The 21366-nt window shown below is 45.6% G+C and overlaps 1 protein-coding gene across 1 annotated transcript in view; it reads right to left on the bottom strand.

Moving 5' to 3' along the window:
• CABIN1 (calcineurin binding protein 1) overlaps positions 1–21366 on the bottom strand; it is a gene marked incomplete at its 5' end in the record, with an annotated part of 455669 nt that overhangs the window by 161154 nt on the left and 273149 nt on the right. The gene's annotated exons all lie outside the window — the stretch shown is intronic.

Genomic DNA, 21366 nt, shown 5'->3' with positions numbered 1-21366 from the left:
AAAGTCCAAGGTATTTTTGCTTCCGTTCCAATTTCATTTAGAAATGTCCGCAATGGATGTTGGTGGAATCTTGCCCAGGGAACTGCAGGAAAACAGGATGTCATAAAGCCAACTACTTGAGAAACTTCCATTAGAGAGACCGATTGATTGCCCTGAAGCTTTGATGCTAATTGGTCCATCTTTAGAAATGTTTTCCCTGGAAGAAAAAGGTTTCCTTCCACCGAGGAAATCTCGTACCCTAGGTATGAGACTCTCTGGGATTTAATCAGGCAGGATTTGTCTTGGTTGATCAGTCAGCCCAATGCCTGAAGATGATCCTGAACTTCTTTCACCTCTGCTGCTAGTTGGTGATCGGATCTGGCTATCAAAATTAGATCGTCCAAATAAGGAATGATTGTGATCACTCTCAAGGGAGCCAAGGCATCTGCTAGATTTTTCATAAAAATTATTAGTGCTGAAGCTAGGCCAAGCGGCAGAGCATGACATTGGAAATGGCATACCTCTGAGCCCATCTTGACTGCAATTCTGAGAAATTTTTGAAAAGCTGGGTGAATCGGAACATGGAGATACGCATCTCTGAGATCAAGCGTGGCCATAAAACAATTCTGATACAGGATGTTTCTCACCGAAAAGATGGATTCCATCCTGAAGTGCTTGTATTTGAGAGACTGATTCAGGGGGATTGAGGATCAGGCGAAACTTGCTTGATAGCTTTTTCACCACAAAGACATGTGAATAAAATCCCTGACCCTGCCCTTCCTGGGGAACTTGGGTGAGGACTTTTTTGTCCAAAAGATCTCCTATTAGGAGACAAAGCGCATCCGCCTTTTCCCGATCTCTGGGTAGGCTTGTCACTAACAGCTTTGTGGGGGGGAAACTGATTCAAACTCCAGCCTGTAACCATTCTGAATTAGATCCAAAATGTACCCGCTGGAGGAAATTGCTTGCCCATTGTAGGAGAGAGTTTCCCAATGTTTCTCCCAACGAAAGGCAGGAGTCATTGAGGCTTGGCGGGTTTCTGAGGAGGATTGTTCTCCTTCTGGATTCTCGGGAAGGCCTTCATTTTGTCCACAGTGCATTCTAGCACTTCCTCTAGGCCTGTCCTGAAAAGCTAATCCCCTAAAAAAGGGATACTGCAAAGGCATAGTTTAGACGCGGAGTCCCCTGTCCATGTTTTTAGCCACAGGGTTTGTCTGGCTGAGTTCACCAATGCAGCAGATCTCACTGCCAACTTGACTGCCTCTTCAGAGGAATCCACCAAATAACCTATGGCTTTGAAAAGCAGAGGGAATGATTTTAAAATCTGTTGTCTTGAGGTCCCCGTCGACAGGTGTGACTGAAGTTGGGAAAGCCAACACTTCAGATTTCTTGCAATGCAAGTTTCTGCTAAGGCCGGTTTTAGGCTGATAGAGGTAGAGTTCCAAGCCCTGCAAAGTAGGACATCACCCCTCCTGTCCATGGGGTCTTTCAGAGCCCCCATATCATTGAAGGCTAAGTCCTATTTTTTAAAGATCTTCGAGAGGGATGCGTCCAGCCATGGCACCTTATTCTAAGTTTAAGACGCATCTTCTCCAAAGGGGAACTTTCTTTTTAAGCCCTCAGAGAAAAAAGGCTTTCTTTCTGGGTTCTGTCAATTCAATTTAATGAAATCCACAAGAGAGCTATGGACTGGGAACGCCCTCGATTTCTTAGCATGAGACCCCTCATACATTAGGTCATGCTTTGACAGCTGTACCTTTTCTTCAATCTCTAAGGTGTTGTAAATGGCTTTAAGTCATCCCTCCCCTCTTAAATCATCCTCTGAACCTGAATCGGCCTGCAAAGAGGCTTTGGATCTGGGATCCTCCTCTGGGTCCTCTCCTTTCTTGGGTGGGGACAGATATAACAGGCACCGCAGGACCCTGCATTTTCTCTATCAAACCTTTAAATGATTTAAAGGTTGAAGCAATTTCATCCTTGACTGATGTCAGAATTTTGTGACATGCGGTTACGGATTTGTCTTTTATCAGACTATCCACACAACTACAGAATAAGGGTTTTTCCTATGCAGAGCTTAGCCTAGCCGCACAAACAGCACATTTTCATTTGGGGGCCGCCACCTCAGTCTTCTTCTGGGCTTTAACGTATGTTAAGACAGGAGACAAACCGCATTTGAGGCAAGGCCCTATCCCAATAAACCACTGGGCAGAATACAACCAAAAGAGTGCCCCTGACTGCTGAGGCTATCCCAATAGCCCATAGGTCAGAAAAAGAAAAAAAACTTCTCCCAGGTACATGCAAAATAGACCCAATCCCCAGCTTACCTGCGAGAAGCTGGTGTCAGCTACAACCATTTCTCCTGTCTCTGAGCTCGCAGGGTTGTCCATGCTGTCTACCAGGTGGTCTTTTCCCTGCCCTGCTGGATCACACCTGAATAGCACCAGTAGCCCGATGTTTGGTGCCTGCGCGGCTTTAAATGAGGCTGGAACCATAAGTTTTTGGTGTCTGCCTGCTGATGACGCCACTTGGCTGGCCCCACTGCCTATGCAGCTTCCTGTTTAAACAGGCTGGAAAGCACTGGCTCTGCCCCCCCCCCACAGGAAGTGACACACCGGACAAAAACTCCTCACACAGTGAGGCACACCGAGCTGGCTGGGACACATGGGAGGCCTGGGAGTCCATCAGCAGTGGTTCTCTCTCTCTATCCAAGGCCCCCATGTGACGGGACTTTAAGTGAGGTGTGACACGCCCAATGATACAGTGTAAAAAGTACGTTTATTGGAACATACGTCAGCAAGTAAACACGGACAGCAGGTACCATATTATGAAACAGATTTGTGATGATTACCCGGGAGCTGTAATGTTTTTGCATCCTTGCGGTCCCCGTCTGCCCATCCTGATGGGTGGGTGGTGCGTAAGAGAGCATCGGCGTCACATGGGGACTCCACACTGGCGTTCTCGCTGTGTTGTCATCGCACCATGGTGTGGTTGGATGTGCACTTTGTTCTGTCTTCCCCACATGTTGGCGACCATTGCTGGGGATCTTTCTTCCCCAGCAAGCCGCACCCACCTGGCGTTGGGTAGGGTCCAAGGGGGCTCGTTACAGGTACAGATAAGAGAGCCCAGCCCTACACTTGCCTTCAGTGGCTCCACAATGTTCGGTGATGACGCATACAACCATTGCTTCAATATGGTAGGTCACATTCATCTAGCCTTTCAGACTGGGGATTTGATGGCTGTGTCTCCTCCTTTTTCTTTCTTCCTTATAACATGAACAAGGATTTCATTTTCATCCTCACTCTCTCTCGAACTCTCCTTCACCCTTACATTATATGTCATATCTTATGCACTTGGGGAACCATGTTTATTTCACTTTGATTGCACAATATAGTACATTGTTGCTACATATTCCCACTTAGGTAGGTCACGTCAATTCACTATCCTTTCCTTTTTGAGGCCTCTGGGGCTATTTGGTTTACTTCTTGTTTTGTCATTTTCAACTTTAATCGCATGTCATTGATACTCTTTTGCTTTATTGCTCACTTTTAGCATTTAATCTGAGCATCAGATACATACTTTTTTAACTCCGGCTCACTCTCAGTGTTACCAGTTGATACCCCTACTTACTGCACAGTATTATACCCATTGTACTGATTGCTGATATTACTATTTATATACACTTTAGATATGAGTCTGATACATAGATATGTCTCCTCTAGCCATCACCGTGGATGCCACACCATGTTGGTCTATGCTTGTATTTGGTCGTTTGTCCTGCCAGGCCCTAGTGGATCCCAGGCCCCCAGCTCCCGGGATAGACATTCCCAGTGAAAACCAATGGATCACGAGCATGTGATTTATTTTAACAGATTTGTAAGTATGGGCCCCTTGGTGACCCCTTAGTGTTTCACATCAGCATAACATTATCTACTATCTTTATTACATGCTACAAACACTTTATTTCTTAGAAACCTTGTATCGCATCATGCCCCGTACACACGTACCGATCGTCGGCCGAACGATCGGCCGTCTTTTGTCCAGGGCTGTCGGTGTCTGTTGAAAAGTGCAAAAGACTGCACAAGAATTTTGTCCGCCGACTACAGCCGACTGCAGAAGTGATGTCATGTAATGGTTAACTTTCCCTGTGTTTTTTCTTTTCTGAGCATGCCCAGTCTTGCAAATCTGCTGTCTGTTGGCCGAATTCTGTACTGACTGGCGAACAATCGGCCGCTCTGGTGTCGGCATACAAAAATTTTCATGCTTGCAAGACAGATTCTTTTCGGCCGAAAGTGCGCTGTCGGCTGTCGGAAGCATCATACCAACAAGCCTACAATCGGCAGATCGGTCGTCGGCCGAAGCTTTTCGGCCGACGATTGGTACGTGTGTACGGGCCTTAAGTGAACGGTTGTTCATGAAACACGTCGGGTCACCAGGATGCATTTTCATACCTACCATGGATTGCTCTATGCAATACTGAATTTGACTATGAATATTAATATACTATGTAAAACATCACAAATCTGTTTCATAATATGGTACCTGCTGTCTGTGTTTACTTGCTGACATATTTGTGGGGACAAATTCTTCAGAAGACACCAACTATGTAGATTATGCCTCCCAATGACACCAACTATGGGGACTATGCCTCCCACTAATACCAACAATGGGGTACCATTACTCCCAATGAAACCAACAATGGGGACTGTGCCATCCACTTACACCAACTATGGTGGGGACTATGCTGACAACAATTATGGAGACTATGCCTCCCAAAGACACCAACTTAGGAGACAATGCCTCCTGAAGACACCAACTATGCCTCCCTAAGACACCAGCTATGGGGACTATGCCTCCAACTGACACCAATTGTGGGGACTATGCCTCCCACTGACACCAATTGTGGGGACTATGCCTCTCACTGACAGCAACAGCAGGGACTATGCTTCCCACTGACCCCAACTGTGGAAACTGTGCCTCCCACTGACACCAACTGTGGGGACTATGCCCCCCATTGACAAAAATTATGGAGAATTTGCCTCCTGAAGACAACAACTATAGGGGGTTATGCCTCCCGAAGACACCAAGTATGTGGCACCATTATCCCACTAACAATAACTGTGCACATTATGCCTCCTAAGGATACCAACTGTGGGGGCTATGCTTTCCACTGATACCAACTGGGGACTATGCCTCCCACTGACACCAACTGTGGGGACTATGCCTCCCATTGACACCAACTGTGGGAAATATGCCTCCCACTGACACCAACTGTGGAGACTATGGCTCCCACTGACACCAACTGTGGGGACTATGGCTCCCACTGACACCAACTGTGGGGACTATGGCTCCCACCGACACCAACTGTGGGGACTATGCCTCCCACCGACACCAACTGTGGGGACTATGCCTCCCAGCAACACCAACTGTGGGGACTATGCCTCCCAGCAACACCAACGGTGGGGACTATGGCTCCCACTGACACCAACTGTGGGGACTATGGCTCCCACTGAAACCAACTGTGGGGACTATGGCTCCCACTGACACCAACTGTGGGGACTATGGCTCCCACTGACACCAACTGTGGGGACTATGCCTCCCACTGACACCAACTGTGGGGACTATGGCTCCCACTGACACCAACTGTGGGGACTATGGCTCCCACTGACACCAACTGTGGGGACTATGGCTCCCACTGACACCAACTGTGGGGACTATGGCTCCCACTTACACCAACTGTGGGGACTATGGCTCCCACTTACACCAACTGTGGGGACTATGGCTCCCACTGACACCAACTGTGGGGACTATGGCTCCCACTGACACCAACTGTGGGGACTATGCCTCCCACTGACACCAACTGTGGGGACTATGCCTCCCACTGACACCAACTGTGGGGACTATGCCTCCCACTGACACCAACTGTGGGGACTATGCCTCCCACTGACACCAACTGTGGGGACTATGCCTCCCACTGACACCAACTGTGGGGACTATGCCTCCCACTGACACCAACTGTGGGGACTATGCCTCCCACTGACACCAACTGTGGGGACTATGCCTCCCACTGACACCAACTGTGGGGACTATGCCTCCCACTGTCACCAACTATGGGGGCTAGGCTTCCACTGTCATTTCTCCCACTGTCACCAACTATGGGGGCTATGCTTCCACTGTCACCAACTATGGAGATACATGCTAGGCATAAAAAATGCCTAAAATAGTCTATGTGCATGACCCTTTAACGTATTTCTGTAATAGCTTAGCTTCATCTTTCCTCCCTCTGCCCTACCACTTGTTCTGTAATGAGATGTGCAGCTTCACCAACCAATAGCAGGTATTGGAAGACAGGATATAGAGGGGCCAAGCTGTACTTTTACAGTAAAGCCAAGACTTGCAAATAACTTAACCTTCCTATATGTCTGTCAATAGTTATGACATGTAGTTATCACTAAGGGCTGTTTCAAATAGTCTTTATAAGCAATGACATGCTTTGTGCTAAGGTAGCCCGATCATTTTAAATGGCCTGTTAATGCACTGCAGCACAGCTAAAAATGTGTCTGTATCAATATTTCTTTAAGGGCATGTCAAGGCAAAAAACATATACAGTACATTGCTGAGATACATGCACATTTCCCCATGTTTTATCCTCTTAAAGATCCTGCAAGTACAGAAAAGTCCATCCTAACTTGCCAGAAATGCACTCCTGAACCCTGTTGTGGACAACACTAAGCATTTTTGTGGACTGTCCAGTTTTCTTTTGCCACTCAATCACTCCCCCTCTCCATAACATAAAGGCTAATCATTTTGTAGTCACAAGATACGAAATAATTACCCTCCTTGAGAAAAGACAGGAAGTGGGCATTGGACACAAGACAGCTGTGAATTTCTGAAATGACCAACAGGTATTTTTTGCACATATTGAACAGATATAATAAAATGCTTCCAACTGTATATGTAACAGACCAACAGGCAGCACATAAAATTAGTTCATTGTTAAGGTTTGCATTGACTACAGTATATATGTATTAAGGTGCCAATCAGAATGACATACTGCAACACAATGCACAAACTGTATGTCCATGTGTTAAAGTACAGTATTTGTAATGTGGTAAACCAAGAATTTTACCATAACTTTACAGCAACGCATTATAGGCCCTGAAGGTAAATATATATATATACACACACACACACCTTTCCCTTACCAACTCATCCGACTTTATTCATCTCCTTTAACATTTCAGCCACTTTTTGAAAAGTCTTGTTCAACCTCAACACTACAGCATACATTCCAATATTTATTATTAATCTAAAGTTTTGGTATTGGCACAGAAAAACAATCAACCTGCTGTGTCCTCTTAGTAAAACTATAGATATTTTTAAATGTTTCTAATCAGTTTATTGTAAACAATCACTTGAATCTGTGCTAAAGAAGGTATACTTTGTTTCTGTATTATATTTGTAATTATATACAGTATCTCACAAAAGCGAGTACACCCCTCACATTTTTGTAAACATTTTATTATACCTTTTCATGTGACAACACTAAAGAAATGACACTTTGCTACAATTTAAAGTAGTGAGTGTACAGCTTGTATAACAGTGTAAATTTGCTGTCCCCTCAAAATAATTCAACACACAGTCATTAATGTCTAAACCGCTGGCAACAAAATTGAGTACACCCTGTGACAGGAAGTCAGGTAAATCTATGGGTGTTGTCACAGACGGGAGATACCTTTCTGCTTGGTTTAGACCACTATCAGGTGTCGGCTGCAGAGGTAGGCAGGAAGGTGTACGGAAATTGAAAAAACTTTCAGCTGTTCAGAATGAGGCAATTAAGGCCTCTATAATTTGTCCAAAGGAAGTCTATTGATTGCTGCCTCCTGAGGCTGTGTGAGCTGGGGAGAGCAGTCAGATGAGAGACTTCTAAAGGTGAGGTGTTGAACTTTTTCTGTGTAAAGAAAACACAAATAGACATTTGAGTGTCTGCTGTAGGATCAGCAGTGTCTGCCCAACAGTAGGTTGGGAAGACTCCTTAGGTAGGTTCCTGTGTGTGAGAAGGTAGACGCCAACAGCGGCCAGGATTTATTTTGTGTTTTATTTTGATTTTTTTATGTTTTTGCTGCATGCACTTGTTTGAAGAAATTGGAAGAATAAACCATAAACTGTTCTTTTCAACCACTCCTCGGCTATCTCCCTGTGTAACGAACCCCCCCAAAGGGGTCATCCACACCTGCTACCGAGCTAATCCCTCACAACCCCTAAGTGAAGATGTCCAAAGTGTCAATATTTTGAGTGGCCACCAGTATTTTCCAGCACTACCTTTTGAGAATGGAGTTCACCAGAGCTTCACAGGTTGCCCATGGAGTCCTCTACCACTCCTCCGTGACGACATCACAGAGCTGGTGGATGTTAGAGACCTTGCTCTCCTCCACCTTCCGTTTGAGCATGCCCAACAGATGCTCAATAGGGTTTAGGTCTGAAAACATGCTTGGCCAGTCCATCACCTTACCCCCAGCTTCTTTAGCAAGGCAGTGGTCATCTTGGAGGTATGTTTGGGGTCGTTATCATGTTGGAATACTGCCCTACGGCCCAGTCTCTGAAGGGAGGGGATCATGCTCTGCTTCAGTATGTCACAGTACATGTTGGTATTCATTGTTCCCTCAATGGATTGTAGCTCCCCAGTGCCGGCAGCACTCATGCAGGCCCAGACCATAACACTCCCACCACCATGCTAGACTGTAGGCAAGACACACTTGTCTTTGTACTCCTCATCTGGTTGCCACCACACACGTTTGACACCATCTGAACCAAATAAGTTTATCTTGTTTGCATCAGACCACAGGACATGATTCCACTAATCCATGTCCTTAGTCTGCTTGTTTTTAGTAAACTGTTTGCGTGCTTTCTTGTGCATCATCTTTAGAAGAGGCTTCCTTCTGGGACGACAGCCATGCAGACCAATTTGATGCAGTGTGCGGCGTATGGTCTGAGCACTGACAGGCTGACCCCCACCCCTTCAACCTCTGCAGCAATGCTGGCAGCACTCATAAGTCTATTTTCCAAAGACAACTTCTGGATATGATGCTGAGCACGTGCACTCAACTTCTTTGGTTGACCATGGTGAGGCATGTTCTGAGTAGAGCCTGTCCTGTTGAACCGCTGTATGGTCTTGTCCAACGTGTTGCAGCTCAGTTTCATGGTCTTGGCAATCTTCTTATTGCCTAGGCCATATTTATGTAGAGCAACAATTCTTTTTTCAGGTCCTCAGAGAGTTCTTTGCTATGAGGTGTCATGTTGAACTTCCAGGGACCAGTATGAGAGAGTGAGAGTAATAACGAGAGATTTAACACACCTGCTCCCATTCACACCTGAGACCTTGTAACACTAACGAATCACATGACACCGGGGAGGGAAAAATTTGATTTTTTACTTATCGTAAAATCAATTTCTCTGAGTTCATCGACGGACACAGCGATCCATAAATCATAACTAGTGGGTTATATTGCCAGGAGTAGGACTTGCCGGAACAAAAAACACCTGGCTACGCCCATGGGCTGTCCTCAGCTGGTATATAACCCCCCTATCTGCTTTAGGTAATCAGTTTAGTAGCAAGCAGTATTAGAAGTATCAGAACTCCATAGAGGGGTGGATGCTGTGTCCGTCAATGAATGGGAATTTACGGTACAAAAATCCCATTTTCTCTTTTGTTCATCGAAGGACACAGCGCTCCATAAATCATAACTAGTGGGATGTCCAAAAGCAGCGCCCAAAGGAAAATGATGGGTGGGGTAAACATAAGAGACCTTAACCAGGACACAAGAGCCTTAACCGGTCTGAAAAATAAAGAAAAAACACCCCTCAAGAAGGAACAGCCCCCCTTAAACAGCAGCCTGCAAAACTTTGCGACCAAAAGGAGCATCTGCAGATGCCAAAGTACCTTATAGAATTTCGTGAAGGCATGCACGGACGACCAAGTTGACTGCCTTGCAAACTTGCGATATTGAAGCATGATGACAGAAGGCCCAAGAAGCACTCAGCACCCGAGTAGAATGCGCTGTGACAGGGAAAGGTGGAACCTGACCTTTAATCGAATAGGCCTGAGTCACCATCTGTCACGTGTGTCAAACACAAGGCCCGCGGGCCGAATGCGGCCCTCCAGGCCATTTCATGTGGCCCTCGCACCTCTCCTGCAGCTACCCCCTCATCTCTGTTCCTACCTTGTCTCAGCAGTCGGCAGCAGAGAGGAGAACAGAACTCCTCATACAGATGTACCTCTCTGTTCAGCTGCAGCACCACCTCATCTCTACCTCCCCTGGTCTCAGCATTCAGCAAACTCTAGCCCTCCTCTGGTTCTCCTCCAGACCTTGCACTTTCTGCTTCCCAGCTCCATTCCCAGCTTCTTCCAGGAAGCAGCACAAGATAAAGAGGGTGCACTGTGATGTAAGGGAGGGTGGGGGACTTTTCACTTCTGATAGTGGGGGCTCTTGACATCTGATGTAAGGTGAGGTGCTCTGGACATCTAGTCTTACAGATACAACCGGCCCTTTGAGGGCAACCATAATGCTGATGCGGCCCTCGGTGAAATTGGGTTTGACACCCCTGGTCTAATCAATCTGGAGATGGTAGCCGAAGAATCGGCCAGCCCTTTTCTTGGTCTGTCCATAACCACAAAAAGTGAGTCTGGCCTCCGAAAAGACTCAGTAGCTGCCAGATACACTCTAATCGCACAAACCACATCCAAGGTATGCAAAGAAAATTCCTTGGGATGAGCCAGCTTGGCAAACAAGGAAGGCAAAACAATGTCCTCATTCAAATGCAAGTCAGAGACAACTTTGCGGGGGACGCTTCCTTCTGGGCCTTTCCCCACACGCCACTTCCACCCGAGACACTAAGGATTGCAGGACCGCCGTCAGTGCAACCATGGGAAGCTGGGGTTCCGAGGGACCTGCCACCTTCATGAAGGGATCAGAGGGGAGATGTGATCCTGAGGCTCCATAAGGAAAGGAAGACCTTGCAGTACAAAAAATATATTTTCGCACCACTAAAAGGATCCCCCCCAAGGCCTACTCCTGTAGAGGGCAGTATAACCCAATTTGATATTAATCAAAGAGGACTGCGTCTGTCAATGAGCGACAGAGAAATATATTTTCGCACCACTAAAAGGATCCCCCCAAGGCTCAGGGTACCTATTAGCAGAGAGAGAGATAACAGGGACCCAAAAGACTCACCCTACCAACCGGCGGAGCACCGAGAATTCAAACCCAGCATCATCATGGATGCTATCCCTGTTCATATGTCCTGGGCACAGGAGAGGAAATTAAGGAGGAAGAGGAGGAGCTTTGGTATCCACGAGGCTTCTGCTGTCTCCAGCATCTCCCAGACTATGGGAAAATGGCCCCTGTGACATCATCTGGCTAAACAAACATGGCTGCCAACCGGAGACGAGCCAGACTAAGGGAAAATGGCCACCATCAGCTCCAAACACTGAAGCATGCTGGATCATTCCTGCACCCTCTGCAATGCTGCACCCTCTGCAAGGGGACCCCCCCTGAAGGTAGGACACACGTTTAGGGGAGACACTGCAGTGCACTCTGCACAGGTCTCTGCACTGTGACCCCCCCTGCACTATACCTACACTGCAAACAGCAGGGCATGCACCTAGGGGTCTCCTACACTGGGACCCCTCCAGACTATTAGGGCAGGACACACACTATCCCAGGACCTTTACAGAGTGGGGAAAGTAGGAGAGACCCCAGGAGTCTCTGCTGCATTCTCTGCCCAGAGACCCCCACCAGACTCTAGGTCCAGACAAGTGGGAATGGGAGTGGGGAAAGCCCAGCTCATTGAGGGATTTAAGGATGGGAGGAAGAAACCTGCAGGCAGGCCTGACCGTCCCTGGAGGTTACCCGCGTCCACCCCAAAGAAAACCACTAAAAGGGGAGAGGGCGGCTGTACTTACCCTTCCATGGTGAGGGTAACACTCCAGACAGAACTCCTCGCCACCAAAGTAGGGGAGCTGTAGGCCAAGGGACCGCTATGACTCAGACCCAAGCCCGGTTGTATGCAACACTGCGGAAGGTTTAACTCACGGGTCAGCCTCTGTCCATGAGGCTATGTCGCGGCTGACCTAGCGCGTAGCTGCAGTCTGCACATGCTCGCTGGCTGGGCTGGGAGGACCACTGGATCTAGATTTTCCAGCCCGTCGCCCAGCCCAGCAGTTGACTGTAGATCTCCCGAGAGAAAAAAATAAAAAAGATGTAAGGAAGGAGAAAATTGCTAGGACCAGAAATCCCAGTCGGGAGCCCAGGTCCTTACTCCTGACTAGACAGATTAAAACTGGTTACTTAGAGCAGAGAAGGGGGTTATATACCCGCTGAGGATGGCCCATGGGCGTACCCAGGTGTTTTTTGTTCTGCATAGTCCTACTGCATAGTCACTGCAATATAACCCACTAGTTATGATTTATGGAGCGCTGTGTCCGTTGATGAACAAAAGAGAAATGGCTAATTGGGCCTAATTTGGAAATTTTCACTTAGGGGTGTACTCACTTTTGTTGCCAGTGGTTTAGACATTAATGACTGTGTGTTGAATTATTTTGAGGGGACAGCAAATTTACACTGTTATACAAGCTGTACACTCACTACTTTATATTGTAGCAAAGTGTCATTTCTTCAGTGTTGTCACAATAAAAGATATAATAAAATATTTTCAAAAATGTGAGGGGTGTACTCAATTTGTGAGATACTGCGTGTATATATATATATATATATATATATATATATACACTGTGAATATGTAATTATATAAATGCATTTGCTTGTCAGGATTGTTTTACTACATAGCCATACTGTATTACACTGTTAGTTTATCATCAGATCTAATCAACTAAAAAATACCCTCTCCATGTGGATACCAATATTTTCACTTGTGAATCAAGGATGCTGAGCAATTGCAGTAACACAAAGAGGGCCACTAGAGGGACACTCTACAAGTTAGTATATGTACAGTAATAGGATTTGGCAAGCAAACATAGTCAAGGAAGTTACACTACAACATTTCATAAGGTAAATACTAAAACATAAAAAAAAAATAATGAGGGCAATTAAAGTGGTATTAGACCCAGAACCGAAAATTGTATATTTTGCAGCTTATCAAATATTAGATGTGGTGGCTGCAAAAATTCTTTTTCTTTTTCAACCTCCCCCCCCGTGTTCACCTGGTTATTTGGCCAGTAACACACCTCCCGTAGAACAGGGTACACAGCAGACAGCAGCAGTGGCAGTCTGGGGGAAAGTGGTAAATGTACTAGCAGATTTAAATACACTAACACATTGAAGCCAAACTTCAGTTCACACTTTATAATGATTTGCAGCAAACATTTTTTTTTCTTTTTGGGATAAAGGTTTTAAATGAATGAATAAAAGCTGACAGTTTTAAATGGTTTGTCTCATCCATATAAACTGAAGTTACACTCTGCAGAGTTCAGTGAATCAGTGAAGCTGACTGGAGGGGAGGGACCCCCCCCCCTTCACACAGCACACAGGAACAGAGCAAAGGCTCTTGATTACAAATTATGTGCTGGAAATACTTCCCATGTCACCTTTTTCTCTTGGTGTCAGGAAACTTGTCAAAAGTGATTCATGCTGATAGTAGAGGAAAGAGGCAGCATAAAGAAATAACACAGTGCTCTGGACACACACTATAGAGGGATATGCTTTGTTCATATTTCATGTCTGAGGTTTACAACCACTTAAACCACTTGATCTCTGGAAGGTTTTACCCGCCTAATGACAAGGGCATTTTTTGCTATTCAACACTGTGCTACTTTAACTGGCAATTGCGCGGTCATGCAACACTGTACGTAAATTACATTTATATCATTTTTTTCACACAAGAAGAGCTTTCTTCTGGTGTTATTTGATCACCACTGGAATTTTTATTATATAAACAAAAAAGACCAAAAAAATTGAAATGAACAACAACAACAACATTTTCTCCTTTCTGTTAAATAACATACAATTAAAAAAATCAAATATGTATTCTGCTACATGTCTCTGGTTAAAAAAAAAAAAAAAAATCCCAATAAGTGTATAATAATTGGTTTGCGCGAAAGTTATAGCGTCTACAAACAATGGTGTATATATACTGGAATTTACACAGCTATAGACACATACTGTAATGGCGATGATCAGCGACTTATAGTTGGACTGAGATAGGGTGGCAGACAATCTGGCACTAAGGCCCCTTTCACATTTGTATGACCTGAAAGTCATGCAACTTTGAAGCGACTTTGCCACATGACTTGAAGCAATGCCTGTGTAATCTTGAGGTCTATGGACCTCAAGTCGCATCAAAGTCAGACCAAAGTAGTGCAGGGACTACCCTGAAGTCGCACAGATATGAATGGTACTCATTGGAAATCATGAGGTACGACTTGTCATGCGACTTTGCAGTCCTAAAGTCGCCGGACAAGTCATACAAGTGTGAAAGGGGCCTTACAGACACGATCTGAAAGGGTCACTTACGGACATTGACATTGCTAGTGACACTAATACAGTGATCAGTGATAATACTGTACAGTGGGCTAAAGACACTGGCTGGTTAGAGGTCATCTAGGGGCAAATACGGGGTTAACTGTGTGCCTAAAAATGTGCAATATGTGTGTATAGGTGCTGCTTTTACTTTCTGATCTGGCTGCTTTTTCTCAGCCGGATCACTGTTTCCTGTACACAGAGTTCTGTGTTTTTGTAAATACAGAACACAGTGCATGAAAATTATTGGCTGAAATCTGCTGCCAAACTTGTGCTGTCTACAATCACGTAGAAGGCGGCCAGTGACCCTGTACATGACTGTGCTCATACCTCCCGCCCACTCGCAGTATATTTACTGTGAGCGTTCCGCAGGTGGTCAAAGTGTTTGTAAACTTCAGACATGAAAAGTAAACAAAGCACATCCCTCTAGTTTGTAGCCTGAATTCAAAGCACCTCGTCTGGTGTTATTCTGATCCCTCTTACATCTGCATGAGTCACTGATAGAACTCTAAGCACACATCTCAGCCCCCCCTCCAGCACACAGCATGTGACTCAGCTCTATGTTTTTTGTCTATAAGCCTGTTGGGAAAGAGGTGTGCCCTTTCCCTCCAATCAATATTTTAGGGAGCTCTGTGTTCTAGCTCTGGAGTATGTGTAATGTCAGATCCCCTCCACCATCTGCTACTCAGAGATGTTGTGTAAAATGTGTGTTTTGGAAATCTGTTGAGAATATATGGCTGCAGATAAACAGGTACAACGTATTAAAGAGGTTGTAAACTCGTTTGAGTTTTTTTTTTTTTTTTTTACACCCTGCAAAAGAAAGACATAATGAGCTAGTATGCATCGCATATTAGCTCATTATGCAATACTTACCTCAGAACGAGCCCCCGCCGTGCCGCTCACTCACCTCTATGACGGGCGACATGTCTAGTCGCCCGTCTTCCGGGATCGCGGCATCCGGCCATCTGATTGGCCGGAGCCGCGGTGACGTCACTCCCGCGCACACGCGCTAGAGCCGACAGTCATGGCACGGGGCTCTGAAGGAACGGCACGATTGGCCGTTCCTTCAGAGCGCATGCGCCAGTGACGTCACTGGCGACATGTAAGGTAAATATCTCCTAAACGGTACATGTTTAGGAGATATTTACAGTACCTATAGGTAAGCCTTATCATAGGCTTACCTATAGGTACAAGTTGTAGAGGAGGGTTTACTTCCTCTTTAAGGCGGATTTGGTTCATCTCTGTGTATCACCCAAGAACAGTCACTTCCCACTTCAGTTGATTGGACACAATTTGGAAAGGCACACACCTGTCTATATAGGGTCTAACAGTTAACAGTGCATGTCAAAGCACAAACCAGGCCACGAAGTCCAAGGATTTGTCTGTAGACCTCCGAGACAGGATTGTATTGAGGCACAGATATGGGGAAGGGTACAAAAAACATTCTGCAGCATTGAAGGTCCCAGTGAGCACAGTGACCTCCATCATCCATAAATTGGAAGAAGTTTGGAACCACCAGGACTCTTCCTAGAGTGAGCCACCCGGCCAAAATGAGCGTTCAGGGGAGAAGGACCTTAGTCAGGCGTTTCTCTGTGGAGAGAGGAGAACCTTCCAGAAGAACAACCATCTCTGCAGCACTCCACTAATCAGGCATGTATGGTAGAGTGATCACACGGAGGCTACTGCTCAGTAAAAGGCACATGACAGCTCGCCTGGAGGAGTTTCTTCTTGGCACCTGAAGGACTCTCAGACCATGAGAAACAAAATTCTCTGGTTTGATGAAACAAAGATTGAACTCTTTGGCCTGAATGGCAAGTGTCATGTCTGGAGGAAACCAGGCACCACTCATTACCTGGGCAATACCATCCCGCCACAAAGGCATGGTGGTGGCAGCATCAAGCTGGGAGATATTTTTCAATAGCAGGAACTGGGAGACTAGTCAGGATCGAGGGAAAGATGAATGCAGCAATGTACAGAGACATCCCTGATGAAAATCTGCTCCAGGGCGCTTTGGACCTCAGACTGGGGCGAAGGTTCATCTTCCAACAGGACAACGACCCTAAGCACACTGCCAAGATAACAAAGGAGTGGCTACGGGACAACTCTGTGAATGTCCTTGAGAGGTCCAGTCAGAGCCCAGACTTGAACCCAATTAAACATCTCTGGAGAGATCTGAAAGAGGCTGTGCACCGACACAGGTCCTGCAAAGAAGAATGGGAGAAACTGCCAAAAAAATAGGTGTGCCAAGCTTGTAGCATCATACTCAAAAAGACTTGAGGCTGTAATTGGTGCCAAAGATGCTTCAACAAAGTATTGAGCAAAGGCTGTGAATACTTATGTACATGGTATTTTGTTTTAGGTTTTTATTTTTAATAAATTTGCAAACATTTCAAACAAACTTCTTTCACGTAGTCATTATGGGGTATTGTTTGTAGATATTTGAGGAAAATATTGAATTTACGAGTTCCTGACGACCCTCCGCAGTTTTACATCAGGTCCAGACCAATGATTTTTGGCCTGGACCTGGTGATCGGTTCTGACCAATTGGAGAACGTCCTGTGCCTGTGTAATGTAAACACAGGCACAGGAAATTATGCAATCTTCTCTTCTGGAACCCTTTTCGGTTCCAGCGTGAGAGAAGAAAGCATCAGAAAGTGAGTGCAGAAGCACTACTGACACCAGTACACATAGGCACATATTTAACTCCCTGATCTCCTCCCCAGTTACAGTGTCACTATATACAGTATACAGATAATTTACTGATCACTGTATTAGTGTCACTTGTGACTTCAGTTAGTTTGAGAGGCAGTTTGTGGTAGTTAGTGTCTGTCCCAGATAGGTTTAGGGTACCCGCCATACATCCCCAAATAAAGATTTAACCCCCTGATCACCCCCATTTAACCCCTTCATTGCCCTGTCACAGTGTCACTATTATAGTGTACAGATCTTTTTTCTGATCACTGTATTAGTGTCACAGGTGACATCAGTTAGCGTTAACGTTAGTAAGCGTCAATCCAGGACAGCGTCAGATTGCCCCCCGCATATTTAGTAATAATTTTTAACCCTTTGATTGTCAGTGACACACACTAAACACCTCCATTACTAGTATAGTGTCTGAAAAAAGCAATATCTTTGATCAGATCAAAACTATACTGGCGTCCTCAATAATTTAGTATAGATTTCCCAAAACGCAGCTTTAGCAGAATAAGCCCTGACACCTGCCAGCACCTGCGTTTAGCCCCTCCGCCCATCCCCCAAGAAGTGCAGTATCAGCAGATTACTGTCACTTCCAATACACAGCACACTAAACCGCAGCATTAGCAGAGTCAGGCCTGATCTCTTCTAGCACTAGCAGGTACATTTTTTGGTAGCGGTTCAAACAGTTCTTGATAACCAGGTACTTTTTTACCTGTGAGTTACACTAGGTACCTATAAATTTATTAGCCAAAATGTCCAGATAGAGGTACACTAGTGAAGAGGCCTACACAATGCTGAGCGTGACAGATGAGAGCAATGGGGAAGCCTCACTGTCAGAATCAGGCTCAGTATTCGAACCCGTAGACAGGAGCGGCACCCTGACAGATAGCTCTGACGATAGAGTAGTGGTCCCTGAACCCGTTCTTCTGTTGCTGAGGTGCAACAATCGCAGGGTGCTCGTATGCAGCAGATTGTCGTTACTAGCGCCGCTTAGCCGTGAACTGACAAGCACCAGCGGCCTAGTACATCCTGGTCATAGTCAAACCAGCACTACAGTAAAACTTGGTGTTGTGGCGAGTCCCATAACTGTAGCTCAAGCTGGTGTGGTGGCTAGCACAAGTAGTGTCCCCGCAGCCACCAATCATTTGAAGACAGGCCCGTAGAGCCCATAGTGTCCTTTCTGATCCACTTGCAAATCCTGATTGGGAGCCCACCACTTCTGCAGCGCCCGCACTTCCCTCATTCACTGGCCAACCTGGAATTCAGGTGGAAACAGCCGATTTTACCCCCCTTGGTTTTTATGAGATGTTTTTCATGGAAGATCTGTACAGATCTATTATGGACCAAAGCAATTTATATGCCGATCAATTCATTGCCGCAAATCCAAATTTGACCCTTGCCAGAGAATTTGCATGGAAACGTATCACTGTTTCCAAATTTAAAACCTTTCTGGGCCTATCCCTCCTCATGAGCATTACTAAAAAGAGTGATTTGCGGTCATATTGGTCCACTACCCAATTCATCATATGCCCGTGTTCTCTGCTGCCATGGCCAGGACTAGATAACAGCAAATCTTGCGGTTCATACACTTCAGTGACAATGAACTCTGTTGTCTTCGGGGTGACCCTGGATATGGCCGGCTCCCCAAAATTTGGCCCCTCGTAAATCAATTCAACCAAAAGTTTGCAGCCTTGTATATGCCCCAAAAAGCTGTCTGCATTGATGAATCCCTGATTACATTTTCTGACCGCCTTGCTTTAAAGCAGTTTCTCCCCAGCAAGCGTGCCAGATTTGTGGTCAAGATGTATAAGCTCTGTGGGCAACAGGCTATACATATAGTTTCCAGATCTACGAGGGAATAGCAATGTGGAGCCCCCTAACTGCCCAGACTACACGAGGAGCAGCGGCAAGATTGTTTGGGACTTGGTGTCACCCTTATTCAGAAAGGGCTATTATAACACAAGCGTGCCACTTTTTAGTCACCTTTTTGATTCTGGAATAGGCGCATGTGACACCGTGCAACCTAATCGCCGGGGCTACCCCCAACGGCTTGTAGATTACCGACTTAGACGGGGGGGAGAGAGCCTGCTGGAAGTGTAAAAAATTGCTTGCAGTGAAGTGGAGAGACACACAGAATGTTTTTGTTCTGTCCTCCATTCACACAGATATGACCGTCCAAATTGCAACGGCAACTGGTGTTGTTGAGAAGTCACTCTGTGTCCACGAATACAACCTTAACATGGGAGGGGTGGACTTCAATGACCAGATGATGGCGTGGTACTAAATTGCTTGTAAGGCCAGATGCTGGTACAAGAAAGTGTCTGTATACTTATTCCAATTGGCTCTGCTGAACGCTTGTGTGCTATACAAAGCGTCAGGAAGAAGTGAATCTTTCCTAAAATTCCAGGAAAAGATCATCACAGCCCTTCTGTATCCAGAAGGTGCTGTGGCCCAAATTTACAATCCAGATGCAGTGAACCGGCTGCATGAGAGGCATTTTCCATATGTCCTCCCTGGTACTCATTACCCAAAGAGCACCCCAAGGAAGATGTTCTGTCTGTGGAAAACTCGGATATAGGCATGACACCCACTATTTTTTGTCCCTCCTGTCCTGGCCAACCCGGTCTCTGCATCAGGGGCTGTTTCCGTCGCTACCACACACTAGTAGAGTATTAGTATAAGGTACGGCACGGCACGGCACAGTAAGAAAGTTGCCCCAATAAATACCTTGCAGCCATCACTGGAGTAAAAATAGACAGGGAGTGGCTGCAAATGGGTTGAAAGGGAACAGCAGCACTGAAATAAAAAAAAAAAAACAACAACAAAAAAAGGTAAAAACTAGTATTTTATATATTTTTTTAAAATGGCAATTGCTTATTATACATGTGCTTTAGAAAACTAAAAATCATTTGCTTAGGGGTTATATTTACTTCAGGGCTGCTATTGCAAAAGATAGTCAGGGAAACTCAAAGAGTGTCTATGAATTTAATATCGCCTCCGAATGACAAATGTCAGTGCAGACGACTGATTCATGTACCTGTTGTAAAGCAGCACATGGTTTTGGGGCGTGCACTGTCTGCTGGGGTGCAATAGGACCAAAGTGTCCATACAGACACTTCATCTTCAGTGCAGCTGAGATTGCTCCCACTGCCGCAACTGTCACACAAACAGGGCAGCAGCTGAGTAGATCTGAAGATGTGTGGAGTCTGTGGACAAAGCCTAATAGGTATTCGGAAATCATAGACCGTAGTTCTCCATTAGGTCCACTCCCCTTGTGATAGACAGTAGGCAGTTGGCGAATGCATAAACATTCCACAGGCTGCTAATGGGTATAGGATCTGCCTGTTGTCAATCAAAAGGAGCGTGCCGACTGGAAGGGGAACTAGTGTCCCTATCAGGCTCCCCTCACTGTCAGTATCATTGGTTGCTAGAAGGCTGTTGGCTGCAGAGGAGGTAGCGGTGGAAAATATGTTACCCTGCTTCACAGCGTACTCTAGCCTATCTTTGTACGCCAAATTAGAGTTGGTCTTGATTATCTCCAGCTTTGGTATTTATGAACTAAAGGTAATTCATTTTTAATCTGGTGCAGTAATGGCGCCACTTTGAAAAATCTGCTGCATGTAAAGCTACCGAAACAAGCGTCGGGGTTTTTAGAAACGGACACAGGACTTTTAAAAAGGCCATACTGCCAGATAAGTCTTGTTCGGACTTAATTGAATTCCCCCAACTGGATTCTGGTAACTGAATGCATTTAATACATTTAATATTAGAATTTAGTATACTATTTAAAAACAAACTGTTGCTGCAACTGCTCAAACACAACTGGCAGGGTTATAGTTTGCCTCGGACCCTTTAAGGGCCAGTATACTAACAAAGTATCGCGTTTACTAACAAAGGGAAAGAATTTTGTCATTTTTGTTGTTTTTTTTTTAACGCGTAATGGCGGCGACCTGCGATTTTTTTTGCGGTACTGCGACATTGCGGCGGACAGACAACAATAAAAACAACATTGCATCACTTCCCATACTATTAAATAATAGGGTTTGGAGGTACGATTTTCGAATCTCATTGATGGTACACTTGCATGCTGTACGTGAGCACCGCTTTCATTTATCGATTGACAGATGATTCAAAATTTGCGTCGTGTATGGCCTGCCTT

Source organism: Pelophylax lessonae (assembly GCF_965119305.1).
Source record: "Pelophylax lessonae genome assembly, chromosome: 1".
Classification (NCBI taxonomy): Eukaryota; Metazoa; Chordata; class Amphibia; order Anura; family Ranidae; genus Pelophylax; species Pelophylax lessonae.
This window is presented reverse-complemented; position numbering and strand designations above follow the sequence as displayed.